Raw genomic sequence first — 27865 nt, 5'->3', positions numbered from 1 at the left:
TTCCTGGCTTCCATCTTTGCTATTAGGAAATCAACTGCCCATCTAATTGGGATTGTTATTTTTTTTTTTTTAAGAAAAATTTTCTGGGGGCACCTGGGAGGCTCAGTCAGTTAAGCATCTGCCTTCCGCTTGCAGTCATGATCCCAGGGTCCTGGGATCAAGCCTCCCATTGGGCTCCCCGCTCGGCAGGGAGTCTGATTCTCCCTCTCCCTCTGTGTGCTCTCTCTCAAACAAACAAACAAACAAACCTATTTTCTGTCTTATTTAGAGTGTATTTTTGATGTACTTTCATTATGATATTTCCAGATGTGAATTTTTATTTATACCTCCTGTTTGAAATTCTTTTTGCAGGGGCACCTGGATGGCTCAGTCAGTTAGACGTCTGCCTTTGGCTTGGGTTGTGATCCCGGGGTCCTGGGATCGAGCCCCGCGTCGGGCTCCCTGCTCAGCGGGGAGCCTGCTTCTCCCTCTGCCTCTGTCCCTGCTCCTGTACTCTCTCTCCCTCACTCTGGCTCTCAAATAAATAAAATCTTTAAAAAAAAAGTTGGTTTTTTGCAAGAATTTTTTGAAACCTGAATTGAATAACACTTCCTCCAGAGATGAACTACATTTGTTTTTACTATGTTATGTACTGAAGAGCTAGATCTATTTTATATTTTTTGGATTCATGTATTTAAAATTATGCAAATTATATTGACTCAGACATTATACCCATATAAAGCAAGCCAGTAGTCCTGTAACTGACTGGAAGACTTTTTTTAAAAAAAGATTTTATTTATTTATTCGACAGAGAGAGAGCACAAGCAGGGGGAGCAGCAGAGGGAGAGGGAGAAGCAGGCCTCCACACAGAACAGGGAGCTGGATGCAGGGCTCGATCCTAGGACCCTGGGATCATGACCTGAGCCAAAGGCAGACCCTTAACTGGCTGAGCTATCTATGCGCCCCTGGAAGACTTTTCTTAATTTCTACCTAGAGTGAAGGACGAGAGAGACAATTTTCCTTGGAGTTTTGTTTTAGCTCACCACTTCATTGAAGGTGGAGCATCTCTTGGCCCAACTACACGCAGGACAGTTTCCAGTATGGCTCCGGGCACTAAGAAGTCCAAAGCTTTGTCCCCAGAATGCTTTGCTCTAGACCAGTATATCAAGAAGTTTTAGAGCCTTCTCATCTTTCTGCAGTTTTGTTCTTGTTTTGGTCTTGGCACTGGCACATTTTATCATTATCTCACAGGGTTGTTTATTCACTTGAAAGTATGGATTTTTCAAACACTTTTATATGTTTACAACAGGAGGCTTTGCCATATTGCCAGTAATAGAAGTCTAAACTGAAGAATACTTTCCATATTTCAGATACAATATATTGCTCAGTTTAAGTATTTTGTTTAACTTCGCTCTAAGATTACCATTTTGCTTTGTTTATAATAATTGTAATGTATTCAAAGTTTTATTTTTTTAATTATTCAAGCTTTTAGATCATGATTAAAACATAATTTCTTATCATAAATTTATAAAGAAAGTTTTATATATATTGTCCTAAAATGTTTAAAGTTTTCTTTCTTCAAGTCGATCCTCATTCCAACTGGAACTGACTTCTGTGTATGAAATGAGGCAAGAATATTATCTTTCCATATAAATAACCAATTACCAAGCACCAGTTATTGAATAGTTCATTTCCTCATTTGGCCATAGAAGTTTTCATATACATGTAACTTTTTATTAGAGACAGGCTTTCAATTGATAGCTAAATGTATTTAATGGTTATCTTTCCAGGTTTTTTATTTCTTCTCACATTAATTTTGTGCCTTTTAATTTTATTGGAAAATTGTCTCTTTGAAGGATATATTAGTATAACACTTAATAGTGTTTTGTTATGACTTTTTAAAAGTTTTGCATTGTTTCCAGAATTACAAGGGTTTATCTTCTTTTTGAATCCTGGTATGTCTTTCTCTTTTTAGATTTAAACTAACACTGCTCTGGGTTTGGAGCAGAACTTTTAAAAAAAAAAATTGTACATCTTTATTGTTGCCAGGGAATGCCTTCTTTGTACCATAATTTGCATTTCCTTGATTATTACTGAAGGTGAATATTTTCTTTCTTGAATGTATCACTTCCTTGAACTGTCTGCTCAGGTTCTTTGTCCCCTCTCCTCACTGTATTTTTTATTAGCATCTTGATATTTTTCTCATGAGTTAATATAAACTATTTATATATTAAATATATTAATCCTTTATCATATTTGAATGATTATTTTCCCCAGATATTTGTTTATGTCTAATTGTACTCTGTACTTTTTGATTTGTATTTTATTCTTTCTTTGCATATATGTGTGTGTGTTTATATATGCGTATACCTTACTACTGACTGGAAAATGTCTAGAAATGGATGAACTCCTTTCCTCAGGTTATAGACAGTTTTGAAAGGATTTTAGAGTTCTATAAACTGAACTACATAAGATTTTCATTTAAAATTTCTGAGAAGGTATTAAGAGGGTATGATAACATTAAGGGTTTATGTTACTATATTACATGATATATGATATGTATTCGTTTGATATACCAGTTGATTTTGCTGAAGTTGCTATATAATAATGAATACTTCCTAATGGGAAAACAATGACAAAAGTGTTCACAATTTTTTTTTTGAAAAAAATTACAAATGTATAATAAGCTGACTTTGATTGCAAAGAAAAACATCAGAAGTGACATTTCAACATTTCGGTATACTAATGATCTCAGCTAAAAGAAATGTAAAATCAGCCAAGGCTACTGTCATTAGTATTTCCAGGGGCTCACAACTGGAGGAGTAAATAATTAATGTGTTAAGATTATTCACTGTTAACATATCATTATGATCCCTAAATATCAGCCTAACCGTGTTGATTGGACCCTGACAGAATGGGCAAAAGTGCCATTTAGTTAGCAATACAACATTATCAACAAGTTAATAAAAAGGCATTCCAGAATGTCAGATTAGGAGAGTGGAAGGGGACGGGAGAGGTCTGTGTGCAAAGCCAAAGTGGGTTTGGTATGCAAACTACAGCAATGACCCTGTCAAGGAATCAGTTTCAGTAGAATTAGTCATTATACACTACAGACTAATCAATGTATTTCATGTTTTCACTTCCATCTCATCATAAACCATTTACCTTGACCCCTGAAAGCATTCTCTTGGCAAGACTACCTCATAAACTGTTTAGGGTAGATGAGACTTGATACTTCAGAGAATTCAAAGGAAGATGTTCTCTTTTGATCCACAATTTAACTGAAATACAGTAGTACTTAACCTTGAAATACTATGCCTTGCATGTGTCCATGTCACCATCTGTAATCAATCATATCAATGTTGTTAATTCAGCAGTTCCGAAAATATTTTAGCTAAGTTAAAACCCTGCGATTTTTCCATATGAAAGTTTGAAATTAGATATATATATACACATATATATCTCAATTTATCTGTAACAGTTTTTAACTTATTATTGGTTTGCACTTTTCCACTCTGAAGTATCAGATTAGAAAGTTGATATAGAAGTAAAAATTATAGATAGCAACTGAAAGTAAATTACGAGTGCTTTATCTTAGATTGCCACCCAGCATAGGCAGTGGTAATTCTAATAAGCTATTCTCAAGACCACCCCCTTCCTTTTTTAAAAGATTATCAACTGCTTGTCTCCAGTGTAAGCCGTCCTCTTCATAATCTGTTCTTCTTCTAATTTATTCATTCATTCATTTACTGTATACCAGCACCACGCAGAATGCTAGTGATAATATGATAAATATAAAGAGACAGCATTTCCGCTCTCATGAAGTTTACAGGCTTGTGGGAACACAGTCATAAATCACATAATCAGGGTAATGAGTATGTAATTACAAACTGAGATAAATGCTCTGAAGGAAAGGAACAAGATTCTAGGAGAACATAAAACAAGGAGGTCTAGACTGGTGAGGAAAGGAGGGCCTCTCTGGTAAAGCGACCCTTGAGCTGGAGTTAACCGGGAGAAGGAAGGGGGAACATTCCAGGGAAAACAGCCCACGCATAAGGGCCATGTAACCAGAGGAAGCCCAAAGCCATTCCTCTACTTTCTTCCCTCCAGATCCTCAGGGCTGGTGGATTACAGCCAAAGCAGAGTGCCTTGCCAATGCTGTTGCTGCTGCTATTTAGAGTTTGTGGCTGAATCCATGACAAGGAAATTTCTGGTTAGTGTTAGACAAGTTGAATTGCCCTGTGCCTGGGACTCACCACTTGAGTTCTTCTCCCAAAACACACTAGGAGAGACATGAGCTTTGGCCCTTGTCTAATAAGAACAACTCTTATGTAAACAGTGATAATTGAACATTATGTGATAACTGAAACAAAATTACTGAAACCAACAAAAATTTTACAGAAGTATCATAAACATGCACAAAAGGGACATTCACAATCTGAAGGAGCCCTTGAATACTGTTATGTTCTTTATAGACTTCCCCACCTTTATAAGGCTACCCTCTTTTTTCTAAGCCTTCCCCCACTATTTATATCACCCCTGTCTATCTTAACTTAAGGACTAATCTCCTTATGCCTTGTATCTTTTGTTTATCTTGGTCACAATAAGAATCCTAGGACTCCCAGTTTATTCCACATCTCCCATAGCTTGTATCTCCTTAAACTCTGACCCATCTCCCACCCTTTCCCTAAAGTCCCGAAGCCCTTCCACTGGGCCCTTCCAATATCACAATCGGTCATCAGCAAATCACTCGTAGCCTTGTGACCTTTTTGCTACACCTTTCCTTCACCTTCAGGCTCTAATTAAAATCTGGGTCTCCCTTGAGGAAACTGTCCCAAAGTTTTTTCACTGGTGGCTCTCTTCTTTCTCACACCCTTCTTACTTCTGCATGAGTCTTCCTAACATTTCACTGTTGCTTCTAGTTACCTGTCCCTATCCCTTCCCCAAATACTTCAGCTTCGACCCTTTATCTCTTTTTGCTGCAATCATCTACTACTACTCCTGTCATGCCTTGAAGATTTAGCTCCTGGACCCTGCCCTTCTATCCAGCGCTACCACTGCAATATGCGCATGGAGGATATTTATGAGTTGGCCTTCCAGAACCAAGACTGCTTCTCTTCGGATGAGGAGGGTGTCCTCACTCTATGCTCACTGCTGGAGGCTTTCTCTGGACCTTGTCATCACTGATAACTGCAACCACTCTATAATTTCAGTTATAAGCATCCTATTTCCAAACCAAGTCATAAATTTCACTCTTTCCAGCTTAGCCTAATTCCCAAATTCCTTCAATTCATCAACGCTACAGGGAACTACAATCCATTTTTCTACCACGTTTTCATCTGCCCTGTATGCACCTTATGCCCTCAAATCTCCACTTAATAAGTTTAAATGTCAAAGAAATAAAGGATTAATAAAAGGATACAACATACAAAATTATTTAATAATACTAAGTACCTCCTGAGTTCAAAAAGAACATAAGGAAAATTATAAAATATGTAAAATTAAATGACAGTATCCATCATACCTAAGTATATTGGATTCAAATTAAAACTCTATCTACATTTAAATACACTACAACATTTAAATATATCAGGAAATAAAAGTTAAAAACAAATAAGTAAATCAACTCAGGAAATTAGTTATAAAGAGGCAGCACAAACATAAAGAAACAAAGAAACAAAATAATAAATATATAGGCCAAAACAAAAAGAAATGTAAAATAAAAACAGATGATAACATAAACAAATGCTGGCTCACTGAAAAGTTTATTAGGATTGACGTTTGACAAAACTGATAAAATAATAAAATAAAATACAGAACGAAAGGGCAGAAACAACCACAGACACAATACAAATTAAAAATGGTGAGAGTATTATGAATAACTACCTGCTAATAAATGTGATACTCAGATGAAATTGATTAATTTGTAGAAAATTATCCCAAAATGCCAAAAGTGGCATAAGAGGTTCTCCAGTAGCTAATTAACATTAGCAAAGGCATGTGTGGAGCATCTTTCTCTAGGAAGTTTATTTGCTGCTCAGAAGAATTAGTAAAAGTTGGGGCACCTGGGTGGCTCAGTCGGTTAAGCATCTGACTCTTGATTTCAGTTCAGGTCATGATCTCAGGGTTAGGAGATCGAGCCCCGCATTGGACTTTGCACTGGGTGTGGAGCCCGCTTAAGATTCTCTCTCTCCTCTGCTCCTCCCCACTCCCTCTCTCTAAAAAAAGAAAAAGAAAAAAGAATTAGTAAACATTGCTGTAAGAAGAATTGGTCTTTATAATTTAAGTAAAGCTGACATGAGTTTACAGTAAAAGCAGGAGAAAGAAGAAGAGAAGGAAGAGGAAAGAGCGAAGTCCAAAGACACTGAAACAGTAATCAAAAATCTCCACTTCCAAAAAGCTTCAGTCCCATATAGTTTTGTAAGTACTTTCTACCAAACTTGTAAGGAAGATTTAGTCCTATTTTGTAAAAAGTTATTTCAGAAAAAGAGTAAGAGTGAAAGCCTATCTAGCTCATTTTATCAGACTAGTATAATGTTTGGGATAAAAACAATACAAGTAACAGAAGATAAAGGTTAATTTCACTTATGAACATAGATGACCTAGGAATAAACTGAACCAAAGAGGTGAAAGACCTGTACTTGAAAACTATAAAACACTGATGGAAGAAATTGAAGACAACACCAACAAATAGCATGATATTCCATGCTCAGGGATTGGAAGAATTGATATTATCAAAATGTCCATATTACTCAAAGCAATCTACAGATTCAATGCAAGCCCTATCAAAATACCAACAGCATTTTTCACAGAACTAGAACAAATAATACTAAAATTTATATGGAACCACATAAGACCCCAATAGCCAAAGCAGTCCTAACAAAGAAGAACAAGCTGGAGGTATCACAATTCCAGATTCCAAGATATACTGTAAAGCTATAGTAGTCAAAATATTATGTGGTACTGGCACAAAAATAGACACATAGATCAAGAAAACAGAATAGAGAGCCCAGAAATAAACTCACATTTATATGGTTATATAATCTATGACAAAGGAAGCAAGAATATATAATGGGAAAAGACAGACTTTTCAGCAAATGGTGCTGCGAAAACTGGACAGCTACATGTAAAAGAATGAAACTGGACCCTTTTCTTACACCATACACAAAAATAAACTCAAAATGGATTAAAGACCTAAACATGAGATCCGAAACCATAAAAATCTGAGAAGAGAACATAAGCGGTAATTTCTCTGATGTCAGACATAGAAACATTTTTCTAAATATGTCTCCTAAGGCAGAGAAAACAAAGACAAAATCAAACTATTGGGACTACATCAACATAAAAAGCTTTTGCATGGCAAAGGAAACCATCAGCAAAATAAAAAGACAACCTTCTGAATGGAAGTAGATATTTGCAAATGATATACCTGATAAGGGATTAATATCCAAAATAAAGAACTTCTATAACTCAACACCCCCCAAAAATCATTAAAAAATGGGCAAAGGACCTGAATTAGACATTTTCCCAAAGAGGACATACAGATGGCCTACAGACACATGAAAAGATTCTCAACATCACTCATCATCAGGGAAATACAAATCAAAACCACAATGAGTTATGACCTCACACCTGTCAGATGGCTAAAATAAAAACAAGAGACAAGAAGTGTTGGTGAAGATGTGGAGAAAAAGGAACGCCCTTGCACTGTTGGTGGGAAGGTAAACTGGTGCAGCCACCACAGAAAACAGTATGGATGTTCCTCAAAAAATTAAAAATAAAGATAGCACATGATCCAATGACTCTACTATTGGGTATTTACCTAGGGAAAATGAAAACACCAACTCAAAAAGATATATGCACCCCTATGTTTACTGCATTATTTACAATAGTGAAGACATGGAAGCGTCCTAAGTGCCCATCAATAGACAAATGGATAAGGAAAATGTGGTACACACACACACACACACACACACACACACACACACATACACACACACATACACAGTAGAATATTACGCAGCCAAAAAAAAGTATGAGATCATGCCATTTGAGACAACATGGATGGACCTAGTATTATGCTAAGTGAAATAAATCAGAGACAAAGGCCTTATGCTTCCACTCATAAGTGGAATCTAAAAAAAAAAAAAACAACTCTAAATACAGAGAACTGGTGGTTGCCAGAGGGGAAGGGCTTGGAGGGTTGGGCAAAATAGGAGAAGAGGAGTGAAAGATACAGGCCTCTACTTATGGAATAAGTCATGGGAATAGAAAGCGGAGCATAAGGAATACAGTCAATGATATTCTAATAGCAATGTAATGAGACAGACAGTAGCTATATGGTGAACATAGCATAATGTATCAACTTGTCAAATCACTAAGTTGTACACATGAAACTAATGTAACAATGTGTATCAATTATACTCAATTAAAAATACATGAAACAATCATTAAAATATGAACTGAATCTTTCAGGGTATTTAAAAATCAATAAATTTTAAATAGGAATTAAATGAAGATCATTAGAAATAGTACCAATGTAATTCACTGTATTAAACAACCATGTGAGAAAAATCAGATGTCAATCAATGCATAGAAAATATTGCTAAACTTCAAGAACTATGATTAAAACTCAGAAAACTAAGAATGGAGGGGGACCGGCCCCAGTGCACGTCTGCCTGGCGTGCCACCTCACCAGCGCTGTTGCTAAGAGGCCTTGGATACCTGGCCGCAGGATGCGGGATGGTGTCAGGTGAAGATGGTGGTCATTGGGCCTCAGGTAACCATGGAGAAAGAGCTTCGGAGCACCATTCTTTTCAATGCATACAAAAAAAGAAGTATTTACCAGCAACAATGGCTATAAATCCATGCAGAAAAGACTTCGGAGTAATTGGAAGATTCAGAGCTTAAAAGATGAAATCACATCTGAGAAGCTAATTGGGGTGAAACTGTGGATTACAGCTGGGCCAAGGGAAAAATTTACTGCCGCTGAGTTTGAAGTCCTGAAGAAATACCTTGATGGCGGCAGTGATATCCTTGTGATGCTAGGAGAGGGTGGGGAATCCAGATTTGACACCAATACTAATTTTCTTCTAGAAGGATATGGAATCATGGTTAATAATGATGCTGTGGTTAGAAATGTATATTGTAAGTATTTCCATCCTAAAGAAGCTCTAGTTTCCAACGGAGTCCTGAATAGGGAAATTAGCCGAGCTGCAGGGAAGGCTGTGCCTGGAATCACTGAAGAGGAAAACAGTGGAAACAATGCCCATGCTCTCACCTTTTTCTATCCTTTTGGTGCCACATTGAGTGTCATGAAACCAGCAGTGGCTGTTCTGTCCACAGTCTCTGTTTCCCACTTAACAGACCCATTCTGGCTTTCTATCACTCGAAGAACCAAGGTGGGAAGCTGGCAGTGCTTGGCTCGTGTCACATGTTCAGTGACCAATATTTGGATAAAGAAGAAAACAGCAAAATCATGGATGTTGTTTTCCAGTGGTTCACAATGGGAGACATCCACCTAAACCAGATAGATGCTGAGGACCCAGAGATTTCCGACTACATGATGCTGCCCGACACAGCCACCTTGTCAGAGCAGCTTCGAGTGTGTCTCCAGGAGGGTGATGAGAACCCAAGAGACTTTACCACCCTCCTCAACCTGTCCATTTACCAGCTGGATACCACCTCCCTCCCCAAGGTCGTCAAGGCCCATGAACAGCTAAATGTGAAACATGAACCTCTCCAGCTCATCCAGTCTCAGTTTGAGACACTGCAGCCAGCCCTTCAGCCAGCGGTTTTCCCTCCCAGTTTCAGGGAATTACCACCTCCTCCGCTGGAGCTATTTGACTTAGATGAGACGTTCTCTTCTGAGAAGGCCCGCCTTGCTCAGATTACCAATAAGTGTACTGAAGAAGACCTGGAATTCTATGTCAGAAAATGTGGTGACATTCTTGGAGTAACCAAGAAACTACCAAAGGACCAACAAGATGTCAAACATATCCTTGAGCACATCTTCTTCCAAGTGGTGGAGTTCAAGAAATTGAACCAGGAACATGACATTGATACAAGTGAACCAGCATTCCAGAACAATTTCTGAGGACCTTGCCTCTTGAAGCATCTTCTGCCTCCTGATTCTCTTTGTAAACTATTTTTGAATTCTTCAACTCCTTATCAAAATTGTCTATACACCTTTACCCCATGAGTTGTAGGTCTGTGCATCTCCTATAGTGCCCAGATAGATATAACATTTCTAACAAGATCCTTATGTAAGATACATTACATTTTTAAAATTAAATCTGACTGAATCCCTACTTTTATTAAAAAAAAAAAAGAATGGAGGGGGACTTCTTTAACTTGGTAAGATTACATACAAAAAATCTACAGTAAACATTATACTTGATAGAGAAATATTTATTCCCTCTAAGATATGGACTATGACAGGGTTGCCCACTATCACCACTGCTCTTCAACAGAGTAGATCCTGGATAACAGGATAGGAAAAGAAAGAATAGTTAAAAGCACTGAAAGGGAGGACATTAAACTTTCATCACATACAAACTATATGATTACCTTTGAAAACCCACAAGTTTCAACAACTAATAATGGTAAGAGAATTAGCAAGGATTTAAAAAAAACCTCACAAAAATCTATAGAATTTATCTACATCAATAGGGATTATATATCAGAATTATATATTCATACCATCTATTGTGTAACTAGGCACTGCCATCTTCCCACCCCATTACAGAAGAAAATATTTCCTTCCAAAATGATGTTGGCATTGGCTATGTGACTTGCTTGACTGAATGAAAACAAAAGCTTTCAACTTGCTTCAATGGTTCCATTTGGTTCTTGGTTTCAAAGTTGGTTAAGTGTCCAGCTCTTGATTTCCACTCAGGTCATGAGCTCCTGTTCCAAGGAGAATGAAGAGCCATATAGAGTGGACCTGCAGCCAACCTGAAGCCCAGAGCCATGACCAGCTGCTCTTAGCCCTGACCTGCAGAACCCTAACCAACCAACCTGGGGACAACTGAGAGAAATAGACATGTTTAGTTTTGTAAACCACGGAGTTTTGGATTGGCTTGTTATACCACATTGCTGGAGTAATAGCTAATAAAACCAGCAATAAGTAATTTGAACTATAATTAAAAATAAGAATTAAATATTGTAGTCACTGAGCTTCTTGTTATTAGGTTGTTACTAGTGTTATTGTGGTAATAGCTAAATAAAACAGCCAGTAACAATTTGAAAATACAATAAAAAATGAGATTCCAAACTTCCTAACAACCAAAAACTATATTCCTGCATAAAAAATAGAAAGATATAAAATATCTAGGCATTAACTTAAGAACACAGAAACCTCCATCATGTAATTTCTATCATGTAACATTGATTCTGTCATGTAACATAAAAGATAAGTGGAGGAATGTTCATTAATTTAAATGAATAACGCAGGCCCATGTTTTATATGAACATATCTAAGATAATTTATATGAATGATATTGGAATGGTAGCCTGTGGGTCGAGAGAAGGAAATGCGTGTGGGGAAAAGGAGACAGTCCATTAAATCAGAGCCTCTGTCAATTGATAGTGAAAATCATAAACCAAGGGAGGGTGTCACCTCAAGCCTCTATACCCAAGATCCAGAAAAAACAAAGGGTAAAATAAATGCATCTCTTCTAGAGAATATTGCATACTAAGAAGAAACTATTGTGTATAATGTACATATACAGAACACTATTTATAAAGTGAGAGAGAAAGTAAGCTTACTTTTTGATGAGTTAAATGTCTTCCAAAGCAGAGAGCAATAAGAAAGTGAGGGGAAAAAAGCAGCAATCTCATTTCATTTTTTTCCCCTTAAAACTCCTCATTCTATATTTGTACATATGACTATTTGTGGCTGGCTTTCCACGCACCTGGCTCTCTTCAAATAAGCACCAATAATTTCTACATCTGTACAAGTTGATGATAATCCTCATAATCAGCCAAATCCCTGTGAATGATGTTTGAGGATTGCAGGGCCTACTTTACATTTGAGTTGGATTGCACAATCCATAATGCCCCACACAGCTGCTTAGGAGGAAGAAATACGTGCTATTTTGCAGTTGAAAAGGGACGAGAAGATAGGCCAGTCAGGAGGAGCACTGGGCAGATTCCTTCTCATTCATGGCCGCCCCAGTCCTCGCTCTTTCCTGGCCCTGGCCCTTCAAGACAGTACATGGCAGGCAGTGGGCGGTATGGATTGTGGAACCCTGGTCACGCCACTCCTGCCTTTCCTTGGGAACCAACCTGCATCGACCTTGACACAACAGATACTTTCTCCCTGAAAAGTTATATATTAATAAGTGCAATGTAATGTGTACATTCTGTGCTCGGCCCAATGCCAAGTACTCAGCTTCTTCTCCTGTGATTTTTTTTAAAGATAAAGAAATGGAGCTCAGAGAAGTTAATTTATCCCAGGCCCTGCTATTAATTTTAAGAACTGGGGGTATGTCTGATTCCAAAGACCCTTTGGGCTACAGGATCCTGCCTCAGATCAGGCAGAAACCTGATTTAAAGTGAGATCTTGACTCCCACATTTTGATTTGCACCACTCGATGCGTAGTTGAGTTCATGAACAATGAGTGAAGTGATCAATCAGTGCTGTTTAAAGGGAAACATACTTGATTAATTTTGCGAGTGAATGTTAAGAAATATGCTAATATCATACCTTTTTATTAGATTTGAGTCATGAATGTTACTGTTGCCAAGGGTTAAAGGCAGTATCGAGTCTTAAAACAATTGATTCAGAATAGGTTTTGAAATCGATAGGGTAGGACCCATGGCAGGGACTGAAAGTAGGACACCAGAGGGAGATTACAACATAATCTTATCACATAACTATTGTGCACTAAGAAATACAGTAGCTGGAGTTAGAAACATGAATAGGAGTACCCTAAAATTAAATAAATTTTCTGTGCCTCAGCTTAGCTCTATGATGGAAACAATATGAGTACATATCTCACAGTATTTGGGGAGAGGATTAAATGAGTTAACACAGGTAAAGTGCCTGGAACAGAGTCAGGCACAGAGTAGGCACTTAATAACAGCTATAAGTAGTAGTAATAATGTTACTGTTTCAGTTCCTGCTTTAAAGGAATCAAGCAATAGGAGTCAGGGGGTATAACAGCTAATAGTACTTCCTGAAATGACAACGGGTATATCACACCAAATTAAGAAATGAAAAAGCAAAATTACATCAACTCTGCAAAAATGTATGTTTTTCTAAAATATGTACACCAAAGCTCTGAGAAACTAGTTTTAAAAATCCAATGAAAGTTTCAAAGTGTGTCTCTAATATTTAAATTCAAAACCACTTCTTAAGCAGAGATAGGAGTGGCTATATCTAGTCATCATGAGAAGAGTGCGTCTTAATGACAGTCCTTTCTAAGGTTCTGTTCCTCATTACCTCCTTGTAACCTGAAAATGTCCCTTGATGCCAGTCTCTCATTCAAATCAACTGCAAAACTGGATAAAACCAGTTCCTTACAGAAACCCAGAGGCTGCCTCTAACCTAAACTGCGCTCAGTGAGTCCATCTCATCCTCCCCCCCACCCCCGCCCCCCGCCCCGTAGTCAAGGAAATAGGAGTTGATATCTTAATTGCTGCTATCTGGCAGAGAAAGCATACACCTGTTGCTGGATTGGCGCAAAACAATTTTCAAGCGAAACTTTACTTTTTTTTAAAAAAGATTTTATTTATTTATTTGACAGAGAGACACAGCGAGAGCAGGAACACAAGCAAGGGGAGTGGGAGAGGGAAAAGCAGGCTTCCCGCAGAGCAGGGAGCCAGATGCGGGGCTCGATCCCAGGAGCTGAAGGCAGACGCTCAACGACAGAGCCACCCAGGTGCCCCTCAAGCAAAACTCAAAAGTAAGACAAGATTCTTCTCAGGCCAGCACCACCTCACACAGGCTACCGAAAGGAAGACCCAGTGCCCCAGGTTGATAGGATGTTCATTCCAGTCAGTACAGGTGCAAGTCACAATTCTTCCTGACTGATGTGTGGTCAGTACCTCCTCAGATGATGGTAGAACAGGAAATCCCACAGAGACCTGCCAGAATCTCACCAGGACAATAGTTCCAGTTTGTGAGTAATGCCCGGATAATGTATCTGTAAAAGATGTTGGAGATTTTCAACCTTGGCAAATGATATATGTTTATAAATCCATCCTTAAGGGGACACATGTTGTAAACAGGCTGGTCAGCTTAACAGGGATAGCCTGTAAAATGTCTTTAATAAATATACAATTAAGGAATAGGGCTTGATGGCTTTTCTAGATGGAATTTTGTTATAGCTACCTTCAAATCCGATAGCTCAGGTTTGTTTGGGGTAGCTTCTTCTGACCTCAGGAGAATCGCTATATTCCCCAACTGCTACCACAAGCATTTATCTCATTCGGTTTTTTCTTGATTTTCTGAAGTCTGATTGGGCCAGCTCTACCTACATGTGTTCAGCTTTCCAGTGATTTATTTCATATGTTCCTGCTGCTTATTTCAATTTGGCATTTTTTTCCCATCATTCCCATATGTCAACAGGTTACTTTAAATTCAACTATCTTATATAGGCTCCCAAGATAACCATGATTTTCATACCAGTGAAAATAGTTACAGAAGAATCACTTCAGTATTTGAATGAACTAGTTAATTCCAAAGTGTTCATTTCCCATGGATCCTTAATTCCTGCACAAATGAAACCTGAGAAACCTTTCTCCCCATAACAGGCCCTAATGGTATCAACTCCTGTTTCTCGGACAAATCTTCTGTTTTCTTTTCTGTTCGACCCCAGCTCTCTTCGGAAGAGTGCTTCATAAACACCGTCAGCCCTGAATGGAAGCATATGCTGCTTAGAAGCCTTTATCACCAAATTATATAGATGAGCTTCTTGATGAGATTCTCTCACACGGATGGATCCCAGAGCTGGCGGCACTCATTCATCTCCTTCTTCTTATTAAGGACTACTGTTCAACTGTCTGAACAAACGGAATGCTCTGAAATACCCCTTTCTTTAAGAAAATGATAGACTGTTATTTTTAAAAAAGACATAGCATCACTTAAATATGAAAATGTATTAATTTTACCAGAGAAATGATGACTAAATCTTCAAAAGACTTTGTTCCCATAAAAGATAGAACAGCAGCACTCTTGGTGGTGCTCAATTAATGAAGCACTTGATTGATACAGGGTACTAAGGCTGTGTCAACACAGAATGAGAACATGCGGGTGCAAAGCGAAAATGTCAAGTATCATGATGCTTCAGTAGCTGACACTGAGTAGTCACATTTTGGATAGAAATGTTTCTCTTTTAACAAATCATCTTGTTATCTTAGCATCTATATTAATAAGCTTACACAGCATTGGGTCTAAAGCACTTCCTCAACCCTTCGGTTCCCCTAACAGCTCTCCTGACAACGTAACAGAATACTATCTGCATTTGACAGACACAGATGCCTATGGAGCCAGCTAGGTTTGACTGCCTCATATCCAAGACCAAGGCGCAGGATGGCTTTAGCCTGATTTGTCACTGGAGTGGTTCAACTTATTGCGGCATCACTAAAAATGGGTACTGTACAGCGCTGTTTTGGTGTCCTCTTTGTAAGCGGGGATTTTGGCAATACACTTCAGAGCAAAGTTGTCATTTCTTTTCTGTGGCCAGGGAAGCTTTGCAACCATTTTGATTTCAACGTGTTACCTTGTTTAATTCGTTGACGATAGCAGACAAATATTGCATTTGGGCTTTCCCTGTTGTTTGTGAGTAGTTACTGAATCTGACCTGCTTTTTAATGCAAACATGATGCAGACTGCAACCAGACAATGGAAAGTCTGTTTGCAACCTGAGCAGGGCTGGATGCAATCTTTCCCAGTGGGTATCTATCATTTCAGGTGTTGCTGAACAATTCACGGTAGAATTTTCATTTTTCAACTGTTTGTTAAAATCACATACCAAGTCAAATTTAATTAGTTATATTCATCTGGCAGATGGTACAATAATCTATAATAAAGCCTAAATTCCTTTACTTAATTGAGTAATGCATTTCATATGATCTCTTCTACAAATTTCAAAACTGATTCTCCTTAAACAGGCCTGCGCACTATTTGGATGCAGGCCCAAACAGGTTAAAATTGATTTAATACTTTCCCCGCAAAGAACATTATGTAAATGAAAGCTAGTCTGCCTTGAGTGACTTATTTTAATGTCTGCTTCTACATAAATTACATCTGCATCTGGAAGAAAGAAGTGGGAGTGAAAAAATGTGGGAACAAATTTCTGAAACTCTGAATGCAACATGTTACAGAAACGGTCATATTTAAATACGTACAATTTGTTTCACACTGGAAGAACTTTAATGTCCATTATCAGTTTGTTGAAACCAAGTCTTTGATAATATTAAATATATTCTTCATAGGTATACCAATTTTGCTTGTAGGACAGCCAATTAATCTGAACTTTAGAACTGGAGTGGAGGGTCTCTCTCTATATTAGTTGTACATTATTATAGGCATCTGTAACACCCACACCATTTTTGGACAACATAGGATGAATAGAATATTGCATTCTTGGTAGATCTTGGATTGCTGCTTTACCACCCAAGACTCAAAAGGGATTTCATTCTCACCTAAACACTGTATCATTACATCAGGCATATGCCCACTTTTTCCTCAGGTGGGATTTGAAGCATGCTAAATTTTCCCAGTCTATATCAACAGCCCATAAAAGAGTACAAACTAATTCACTGAATGCCAGAAGTTGAAGAAATTTTATGCATGTTTTATTCCAGAGAGGATATATATTCTGTACATATGCTGGAATTGCTTTGCTCCCGCAGCTACAGTAGACATTAGTAATCATGGCACATGTGGCTTCTCAATCTTCTGTGACAAAGCCCCCCAGTCATGAAGTGAACCCTATTTGCCATCCTCGTCTAACTCTTTTATTGTGCTCCTAAGGAAATTAAGGCACAAAGACTTGTAGTAGAACCCTTCAACTTAGTGACAGAGGTAACTGACGTCCAGGATAAGACTAATAAATATCTCGACTCCTAGCCAGGTATTTTCCCCACTGCATTCCGTTACGTCCTGAATGAAAAAAGTCTAGGGTCCAGACTGATGGGGAGGAAACATAACTTTCTTCTACCCTCTTATCTTGAGTAGATGGGGCCTGCAAATTAAGCTGACACAAAACAAAAAAACTGCAGTTTTTATTGATGTTAATATTTTTTATGTGCACAGGAGAAGTGACAGAAAGAAGTGAAAACTCAAAGAACTGGTTAGTGAAGGAGATTATATACCATTTTAACAAAGGGCAATAAATTATGCAGAAGTGACTAGAAAGTAGAAAGGGGATTCGGGCTTCTAGCGGTGATAAACTGCGGGAAAGTGACTGGGAAATGTACGGGTACTAAACATAATGGAAGATAAGGGTTGTTTTAGTAAGGTTTGTTTATACAGCTTCATCTCAGTGTGGCTCCCTGTCTCTGGTCATAAGAGCTGGACTCTTCTTCCTGGGCATCTTCGTCAAAGCAGAATTTCTGCCCCGATTTTAGATAAGGGAGGGCAGAGAACTCTTCTTATATCTGTTAATTCTCAGTTGCCTTCAGCTTAAAATAATTATTATGACAAAGTGGCATCTTTTGGGGTAGCATAGTCTGATCCCCTTTAAACCATAGACAGTCAGGATATATAACCACTACGGTTTCATGTTTCTGAGCTAACTTAGTGAACTTACTAAGCAATCTTTCCAGGCACAGTCATCGGCCATCTGCCCACCATCATGCCCCCCTCCCCTTAATCTCTGGGTGTTTTTTCTAGGTTCTGCCACTTGAAGTTTCCACATTACAGCTTTACTTGTCATCTTTAAATTATCTAATATTTTTATTTTATTTTTTAAAGATCTTTATTTATCAGAGAGAGAACACGAGTGGAGGGAGGAGCAGGAGAGGGAGAAGCAGACCCCCCACTGGGAGCAGGGAGCCCCATGAGGGGCACGATCCTGGGACCCTGGGATCATGACCTGAGCTGAAGGCAGACACTTAACCGACTGAGCCACCCAGGTGCCCCCAAATTATCTAATATTTTTAATTCTTTTAGTTTCTAGATGGAAAAGATTCTACTTATCTGAGCCTTTTGTGTATCTCTTATGGACCTATGGCCTCAAGTTCTGTGATCAAGCAGTTCCCTTACTCCACGTTTACTGGATTAGAATGTACTACACAGGCTGATCTCTGAGAACCCCAAGTGAAGTGCAAAGATATGTCTTTAAGGAGACAGATATGGAATCCAGTCCTTGTTCTGCTAGATACCGGCAGCAAGACTTAAACAGAACCATTATGGACACTAAATTTCAATGCATGTTTCACTAGGCTGGAGATTCACTAGGCTGGAGTTGAGGCTTAATAAATGGTGTAGTTTTGATGATGATGATGATGATGACTAGTGTTGATAAACTCCACTGTTTTATATAGTTTTCTCCAAAAGAACCTAGTTAATTACAGATTTCTTCCTTTCTCCTACTCCTTTCCCCCATCCTTCCCCTTTACAAGCACATCAGATAGAACCATACTTAAATACCTACAATATTCATTTCTTTGGAAAAGACAACTATGTCTTGGCTTAGAGAGATTTTACTGACTTCACTACATGCTAAGGGGTAACATTTAAATATCTTACACAAAAGTCAACTTAGATATCTCTTCCTCTAGGCATCAGTCCCTAACAAGCCAGACCACCAGCACCTGGTGTCCAAAGGCTATACTGGTCTCTGTTGCCGACTTACTCATATCTCTACCCTCTAAATTCTAATCTCCTTCGGAGCAGCATTAGTGTCTAGTTCAGTTTGTCTTGCATCAGAGTAGGCGATTATTTCTAAAAGGATAAATGAATTAATGTTATCTGGGATGGAAGGTAGGGAAAAACAAGGAGGTCAGGTCCCCAGCCACTGTGATTTGGGGATAAGGAATATTTGGAAATTATTTGGACAAAGAAATGAAAATTACTTAATTTATAGTGATTAAATTGAAGCTATTTAATTCACCCTTCTCCCTTTGAAACACAAATAGCTGATATAACAAGTTCTCATTTAGATGCATTTAAGCAGAAAGACTCATTTTCTTTTTTTTTTTTTAAAGAAAAGCCAAAGCACTGGATGATTCATATTTCTAGGAAAATATTCCTATAGGCGTTTTCATCTCTGAATAAACATTCATCTTCAAAAGTATGTTTTTAATAAAAAGGAAGACTGGTGAATTTATTTTATGACATTTCTTGGTGAACAAGTTCCAGAGATTTTTTTTAAAAAGGTCTGTAAGGCTCACTCAAGGCAAACACATGTCATAGGAATAGCTTGTCTTTACTCTCTATACACAGAACCAGTCAATCCCAGCAGCAAGCAAAGAAGATGGCATAATTGTGCTATGACTGGAGAGATACCAGAAAGAGCTCCAGTGAACTTCTTGGCATAATGAACTGGTAATAAAAATCCTACTATTAAACGTGTATCTTTTTGACTCCCTGTTACAATGAAGACAGCCTTGTTCTGGGAGAGAAATACTTATTATGTTCTTTTTCAGGAAATATTTTGATTGATTGAGGGAAAGTTCAAAAGCATGCCAGAGTGGGAGAGGATATTTCCTATATATATTCAATAAATGGTTCATAGATAGAATGAATATACTAAAAATATTTAAGGAAAGGAAATATTTAGATAACCCAACAGAAAAAGAGGCAAATGGCTTGAATAGACATTTATAATACAGGGTATTCTGGTCATGTCTATCACAGCTTAAGAGGAACCTTAAAAAGGCTAAACATGTTTCCAAGTCAATTGCTGAGTCCCAGAACAAACCTCCAAAACAATTATAGAAATACAAAAACACCCAGCACTTGACAAGTTAAAATTTACACTATCTAGCATTCAATCAAAAATTACCAAGTGTGCAAAGAAGCAGAGAAATATCCAGAATGCAGAGAAAATTCAATCAGTAGAAACAGACCCAGAAATTAAATTACTCAAGTGATAGTAAAGAATGATATTAAGATAGCTTTTTTTTTTTTTTTCCTTAAGAGAGAGAAGAGTAGGGAGGGGCAGAGGAAGAGAATCTGAAGCAGACTCCCCACGGAGCACAGAGCCCAACACGGGCAATCTCGTGATCCTGAGATCATGATCTGAGCCAAAACCAAGAGTCAGATGCTTAACAGAGCCACCCAGGCGCCCCTGAAACAACTTTTAAAACTCTATTCCATATGTCTAAGAAGGTAAAAGAGAACATGAGTATGTTAATGAGAAACTGGAAGATAAAGTAAAACAGAGCAAAATGTAAATCCTAAAATTTTAGAGAGAAAAATAATTTCAGGAAAGAAAATTAAACTAGATGGGATTAATAGGAGGTTAGAATGTTGCAGAAAAAAACAGTAGACTTGAAGACCTAATAATAAACTTTGCAATGATATTCAACAAAGAAAAAATATATGGTTTAAAAAAAAGTAAGCTGGGCTGCCTGGGTAGCTCAGTCGTTAAGCATCTGCCTTTGGCTCAGGTCATGATCCCAGCGTCCTGGGATCGAGGCCCGCATCAGGCTCCCTACTCGGTGGGAAGCCTGCTTCTCCCTCTTCCATTCCCCCTGCTTGTGTTCCCTCTCTCGCTGTGTCACTGTCAAATAAATAAAATCTTAAAAAAAAAAAAAAAGGTAAGCTGTGGGACAACTTCAGACAGCTTAACATATTTGTAATTGAAGTCCCTGAAGGAGAAAGAGGGAAGCCAGAAAGAAAAAAATTTTTTAAACAATGGCCAACACTTTTTTCAAATTAGATAAAAATAATAAACTTATACTTCATAGAAGTACAACCAAGCCACCACAAGAAATATGAAGAAATTGACACCGAGACACATCACAATCAAATGACTTAAAACCAGAAAAAATTTAAAAACAGCTAGAAGAAATAAAACAGAAACATTATATACATGGGGACAGAGGTATCAGTGATTGCCCTGGGGGAGGGGAAGAAAGGAGGGGCAGGGTAGAATAACTACAAAGGGGTATTAAGGAAACTTTTAGGGGTGATAAGTACATTCATTGCCTTGACCGTGATGGTGGCTTCACAGGTTTATACGTGTCAAAACTTATCAAACTGTACATTTTAAATATGTGAAGCTTATTGTATATCAATTATATCTCAATAAGGCCACTAATAACTTCATAATGAGAAACTATCACACAGCCACTAAAACAGATAAAATTAAAAACAGTACCAGGTATTAGCAAAAGTGAAGTTCTCACCCACAGTTATGACAGCATCATCAATAACCGTGTTGGTGGAGCCGGGGCGGCTCTGTCGGTTAAGCATCTGATTTGATTTCGGCTCAGCTCATGACCTCAGGATCGTAAGATGGAGCCCCTCGGTGGGCTCCATGTACTGAGCGTGAAGCCTGCTTAAGATTCCCTCTCTCTCTCCCCGCCTGCTCTGTCTCTCTCTCTCTCAAAAATAAATTAAAATAATAAAATAAACCACTTTGGAAAATTCTTTAACAGTGTATCCTAAAGCTGAACTTGTAGCATACACTATCCACCAACAATTGTACTACTAGGTATATAGCCAGGAGAAATAAGTGCGTGTGTTTACCAAATTACACATGCACAAGCAGGACTACTCATAACAATGCTCCCCCCGCCCCAGAAAATCTCAAAGTCCAACAAAAATAAAATATGGCATATTCATAATATAGAAAACTACAGAAAGTGAAGGCAAGACTGCTAAACATCACCATCTGGATGACTCTCAGAGACATAATGTTGAGCAGTAACAAAAGAGTATATATCATATGACCCCAACTATATAAAGTTTAAAATAGGCACAACTAATTTAGGTGATAGAAGTCATGATGATGGTTCCCTTCATGGGAGGAAGTGACTGGGAGGGAGAATTGGGGACAGGTGGGGTGATTATATTTCTTGATCTGGATACTGGTAACACATATGTGTTTAATTAAAGTGTAAAAAGTAACCATATTTTATAAAAGATCCACAAAACAAAAGGATATATATTAAACACTTAAAATTGTTTGGCTATGGTGGGGAGGGGGAAGAGAGAGATGGAGATAAAAAAGGTGGAAGGAAGGAAGGGATTTAACTGTGGTTTATCTCCTTAGGAAGAAGAATTATTCATATTAATAAAATATACTGTTTAGTATGAAGTAGTGGGTGCCAGGCAGTCTTAGATCTTAGTCCCAAATCTATCCTTACCCAAATGTCTATGCTTGCAACACTCCTCCCATCCTTTTTACTACCATCTTCCCCATTAACAAAAAAAAAAAAAAGAGGTTGGCATTACTTATTTGGTGGTAAAATTAGATAATAGGTATAGTTTCAAACACATTTTAAAGAAATCCTGAAATTCTTCAACATGGCAATATCCTTAGAATTCCCATCTATTTAATTACATCATTTTTCCTCAAAACCCACACTTTCATACCCATTTTTTATAAAATTCTGAAGCTACTACATGTCTCAATAATAGGCAGCCCGCTAATTATGTAGGAAGTCCTGAGGAAAATTCCAGATTCCTGAAGAAAGTTTAACCGTGAGCCGCTTAAAATCTCCAAAATGCACAATGAGGGGTGCCTGGCTGACTCAACTGGTGGAGCATGTGACTCTTGATCTTGGGGTTGTGAGTTCAAGCCCCACATTGGGTGCAGACATTAAAATTTTTTAAAAAATGCACAATGAGAAACAGAGCTTATAAATCCTAAATCTAAATGAAGATTTCCTAATTGAAAATGGAAATATTTATAACCCCCTAAATTTCTAGTGTACTTCTGGTGTACTTTTAAATGTTCAGACATGGAGGGCCTGGTACTTTTTACTTCATTCTTGCCTTTCCCCACCACTTGCCTTCAACAGATGGATAAAGATATATATCTATATACAAATACATATCTAATGGAATATTATCCAGCCCATGAAAAAGATCAGGTGTGACAACATGGATGGACCTTGAGGGCACTATGCTAAATGAAATAAGTCAGAGAAAGACAAATACGGTAGGATATCACTTCCACGTGTAATCTAAAAAGGCAAACTCCTAGAAACACAGAGTAAGTAGAAAGGTAATTATGGGAAGGATGGGGGGGGATGGGCAGGTGTTGGTCAAAGGGTACAAACTTCTGGTTATAAGATGAATAAGTCCTGGGGATCTAATGTACAGTATGGGAACTGTAATTCACAACACTGTATTATGTACTTAAGAGAGTACATCTTAAATGTTATCACCACAAAAAAGAAATGATAATTCTGAGACATGATGGAGTTGTTAGCTAACACTATGCTGATAATCACTTTACAATATATAAATGTATCAAATCAACATATTGTGCGCCTTCAACTTATACAATGCTACATGCCAGTTATATTTCAGTAAAGCTGGGAAACAATAGGGAAGCCTAAATACACAAAGATAAATAATATGTGATATATTCATGTACTGGCAGATCACAAAGCCATTATTAAAGAAAAAAACTGTAAAAAAAATAAAGTACTATGGCTAACTAGCTAGACTGCCAAGCAGAAACCTAAAACCAAATAATAATGGAAATTTCTGCTACATGGAAATTCTACTGTGAATTTATTATAAGCATCAAATTACGGTAAAAAATACTTAGACTATTATATCAAAGTTTGAAACAAGCGAGAGTAGGCTCATATGCTCTGACAGAATCAGATTACATATTACAGTATCTTTAATCCTCTAAGGCAAGGCAAGAAGTAACACTAAAGAAAGGTGTTTGTGCAGAATTCCATGGGAAGTTTAACTCCAGTAATAGGTTCCTATAATGAAATGACACTTTATTAAATTACTGCAGTGTTCACTGCCAGGCATGTAATACATATTCAGTATTATAAAATCAGCTTGAATTTGGGTACTATAACATTCCAGTGCTGAAAATATAGATGTCTCTGTCTTTGAATCTAATCCCCCTGTATAGATGTCTGCCATCTAGTCTGGCTTTCGATGTCAAATGCAAAGATTTCAAATTTGTTAAAGTGAAGGTTTCCTTAATGGTGAATGAGGTAATTTTGTCACTATCCTTCCTCGTCACTGATAATTAAAAACTTAACTTCTTGCAAGACGATACTTTTAAAATGACTTCCTTCCACCCACACAAAACACTTACGAATCCAGCTCAGGACATTTTATGACTTCATGGGAGCTCCAGATCCGAGCAGTTAGAGATATATAAACAGCATAAAAACCTATGCTTCATGCAGTGTTTAGCAAACCATAATTGTTCTCTCTCTGGCATTTGCTTCTTATCTTATGTATCTCCTAATCCTTGATGCACACACTGAAAATGCCAAGTCCTCTGAAATTAATCACATCTCCACATCTGAACCAGACAAACCTTGTTATTTTGCCCGACTCACACATATTCCGGGACTTCCAAACTCCAGATAGTTCCATAAGTTTGTATTAAGTGTCTAGAAAAGTAAGACAAAAACATACACACTCGCCCTGGTAACCACACTGTCTTTTGTTGAGGAATGTTTTCTGGCAGACTAGGAAGAATCCTTGAAAACAAACATACTTTCCAACATACTGCAGAATTATTAGACTATAGTTAGATTGTTCTTTTGTTGGAGCAGGATAACGTATTAAAGAAGTAGGCCTCTCAAGGCAGAGCAGTAAGGAGAAAACACAGTAGTGAAGAAAGATCAATACATATTGACACTCTCCTGTGAAGATGGTATATAAAAGGAAGACGGAAAAACAAACTTAGGATCTAACCACCATCAATCTTTTTCATTATTGTACACTCAGATCTGGCCAAGACAGCAAACCAAAGAGATGCATTTATCTTTTCTTACTTCTGATGCTATGAGGGTAGTTTGCTTTTAAGCTATTTTGTAAAGTTGAGTGCCAATTTATTCCTTATGCAAAGAACCTAATTTACATCATGATTATTTGTTATACTCTTAAAGATAGATAATTGTTCTCACCGTTTCCCTCCCGTAGCTCAGCTTTTTAACACCTTTTCTAGAGTCTGCATAGATGATTTTGTCATTTACAAAGTACTCTTTCAGGAAGCTGTCTATCCAATTTGCGAGTCAAAATGCATGAAACATGTTACTATAAGAATCTATAGAATTGTTTTGTCTGTATTTGACTGCCATAAATTTTGTCAACAGTTATTGATACTGAATGTAGACCATCCTAGACAAACGGTAGGTGCCCCCTTCTGGTCCAGAAGATTGCAAATGATAGACATACCTACATCCACATATAGACCCTACTGAAAAAGGTAATCATAACAGTACAAAATTACTTTCCAGAATTAATTTCAATTCTCTGAAATTCTGAGTTACCTATTAAACCCTCTTCCTCTGCAAATTAGTAATTAAGGAAAAGAAGAATGCATATACAATGTATCATACTTTCTATTTTTAACATTCATTGAAAAATATGGCCAAACTCATTAATTCAAATGAAAGGAAAATTGTTCCATGCCATTGTTTATTTTCAGAAGAACTCAATATCTTCATTTAAATTCAAAAGACAATAATGTAAAACAAAGTTTCATCCTTTATATTCATATTTGTTAATATAATTTATTGCCTAATCCCACTTAGGATTGTCTATACATTTTTTGTTTTCTTGTTTCTTACAGGAAGCCATTTTTCAAGGAATATAATTCTCCATCGTATTGGCTTTGATAGAATGTGTAACCTGTGTTCCTAGCACTTCTATTAAATTACTATATTATATATCACTTATGATATTTTCATTAAATATAATATTCCCATGTAGGTAGACATCTGCAAACAGTTTTTAGAGAGTTAACTGGTTTTTGAGGGGAAATAAATTGACAAACAAGAGATAGAATGTAGGGCATTGAATGTGGACTAATAACAGAACCCACCCAAAAAAAGAAGAAGAAATAGTTAAACAAAATCTCAAGAAGAAATGAACAGAAATCAAGAGAAGCAGGGTGAGGATGACTAGAGGTAAGAAGGAAGAAAAACTAAAAAAGATACAAGATGGAAGGTTAAGCAACATGGCAAGGGGCCAAAGTGGAAGGAAGCAGAAGGCAGAAACCCCAAGAGCCAGAGTCAGAGTCACATGTGGTGGGGTGCGGTGGCTCTGACCTGTGCAGGGGTGGGGGTCCCAGGGCTGGAACCAGGGTGAAGATCAGTGACTTTGATGGGATGGCATCCACTTGGATGCCCTAAGATCATCCAGGAGAGTGAAGTCAAGACCCTGTGCACTCAGGCAGGAGAGATCGTGGTACAATGTGCAGAGGGTGGAGTCACCAGTCACAGTATGTGGTGACATCCCTGGACAATTCTGTAACTTCAAGGATCTGTTCAGTGTGGGTGGTAAGTCCCTGAGACCAATGGCCTTCTCACAGGAGACTTTATGGATCATAGTTTCTGGGCATTGAAACATTCCTTCTGCTGCTGGTACTTAATGTTAAATATGCTGATCACATCACCAAGATCCTGGAGAACCACTAGAGCCACCAGATCCCCTGGGCATATGGCTTCTATGATGAGTGCCTACACAAATATGGCTTGGTGACTATGTGGTGCTACTGACCTGAGATCTTTGACTAACTTAGCCTGTCAGTCTTTTCCATGCACAGGTGCTCTCTTCTCCATCCAGACCCTAGACCAGATTCAGACAACTGGCTAAAAGCAAGGGGTGCCTCATGACAGGGCCATGTGTGATCTGCTCTCATCTGAGCCCAAAGACAGCCCATAGGACTGGCTACCTCTTTGGCAGTAACATGCGGCCAACAACATTGGCATGATCTGTTATGCCCACTAACTGGTGAGGGAAATTTACAGGCGGTACTTCAGTGAAACTGTGCTCACTGTGCTTTTTCTATCATTTTGGGAATGTGGCAGCCATCTGGGAGCTGGATGAGCATCTCTAGAAAGATTTCATCATCTTCTCGGCTGCCTCACAAGAGACATGGGGCATCCCTTTCAAGAAGCTTGTAGCCAACTGCTTCCAGTGATCCTTTGGTCCCTCCAGCTCCTCTGGCCCTCAGACCACTGTGACTTCATCCTCTTCTCCAGATAGAGGCTGGGCATTGGGGCTTAGGGACTGTCCCTGGCTCAACTCTCCTCCTCAAAGAAGACACTTCAAGAATAAGGACTTTTTCTGGAAAGGCTTGGAGCCTCAGCTCCATGCTCCTCTCCCTTCTCCCTATTTGAACCATTAAGTTTCCAGTATTTTTGTTTGTTTGTTTTTCCTATTTTATTGTGTGCTTTTAGATAAAAATTTTGAGGAGAAAAAGGCATCGGTTGATTAAATTTTTTAAATGAGTAGATTTAAAGGAAAATATTAAAGAAATAATAGTTCAGGAGTTATTTAAATATGGAAAATCATGAAAATATGACTCTAATGACTACAATTAGGTTCCTTAACTTGTAATTTACCCATTAACTATATTATATCTCAATCTATCAGATAAATTTAATATGTATGTTGCGCTTGGAGATACATATTTCAATCATCAACTTCATGATAAACCCTGGTGGGAAGTGTGCTGGCTACTAGAGATGAAATAAAAGGATGTCTATAATGCTTACATTTACTTAGATTTTAGCCTAGAATCAGATCCAGTGCCCACCTCCAACAAACTTTACCTCTTCAACCACAAATTTGGCAGCTGTATTATGACATTCATCACATTCTCATCTTTGCAGTTCATGGAAATGTGTGCACAATAAAAGAATAAATAATCTTGTTACTTTTAATACATGTTTGAATGTATAGTTTTGCAGATGACTCTGCTTATGTGGTACAGTATTGGTCAATTAAGTATTTCAGAGTTCCATGAGAAACAAGTTGGTC

General features: G+C 37.9%; 2 pseudogenes; both read left to right on the top strand.

Annotated features, from left to right (window-relative positions):
* The first annotated feature begins 8680 nt into the window (after window positions 1-8680).
* Window positions 8681-10181, top strand: LOC114224092 (intraflagellar transport protein 52 homolog pseudogene; annotated as a pseudogene).
* Window positions 10182-26203: 16022 nt separating this feature from the next.
* On the top strand, window positions 26204-27023 carry LOC114224070 (serine/threonine-protein phosphatase 4 catalytic subunit pseudogene; annotated as a pseudogene).
* Window positions 27024-27865: the final 842 nt, after the last annotated feature.

The sequence above is a fragment of the Eumetopias jubatus genome, unplaced genomic scaffold (genome assembly GCF_037043125.1).
Source record: "Eumetopias jubatus isolate StellerSeaLion01/CBP00866 unplaced genomic scaffold, mEumJub1_p1.0 scaffold_8, whole genome shotgun sequence".
NCBI classification, from domain to species: domain Eukaryota; kingdom Metazoa; phylum Chordata; class Mammalia; order Carnivora; family Otariidae; genus Eumetopias; species Eumetopias jubatus.
This window is presented reverse-complemented; position numbering and strand designations above follow the sequence as displayed.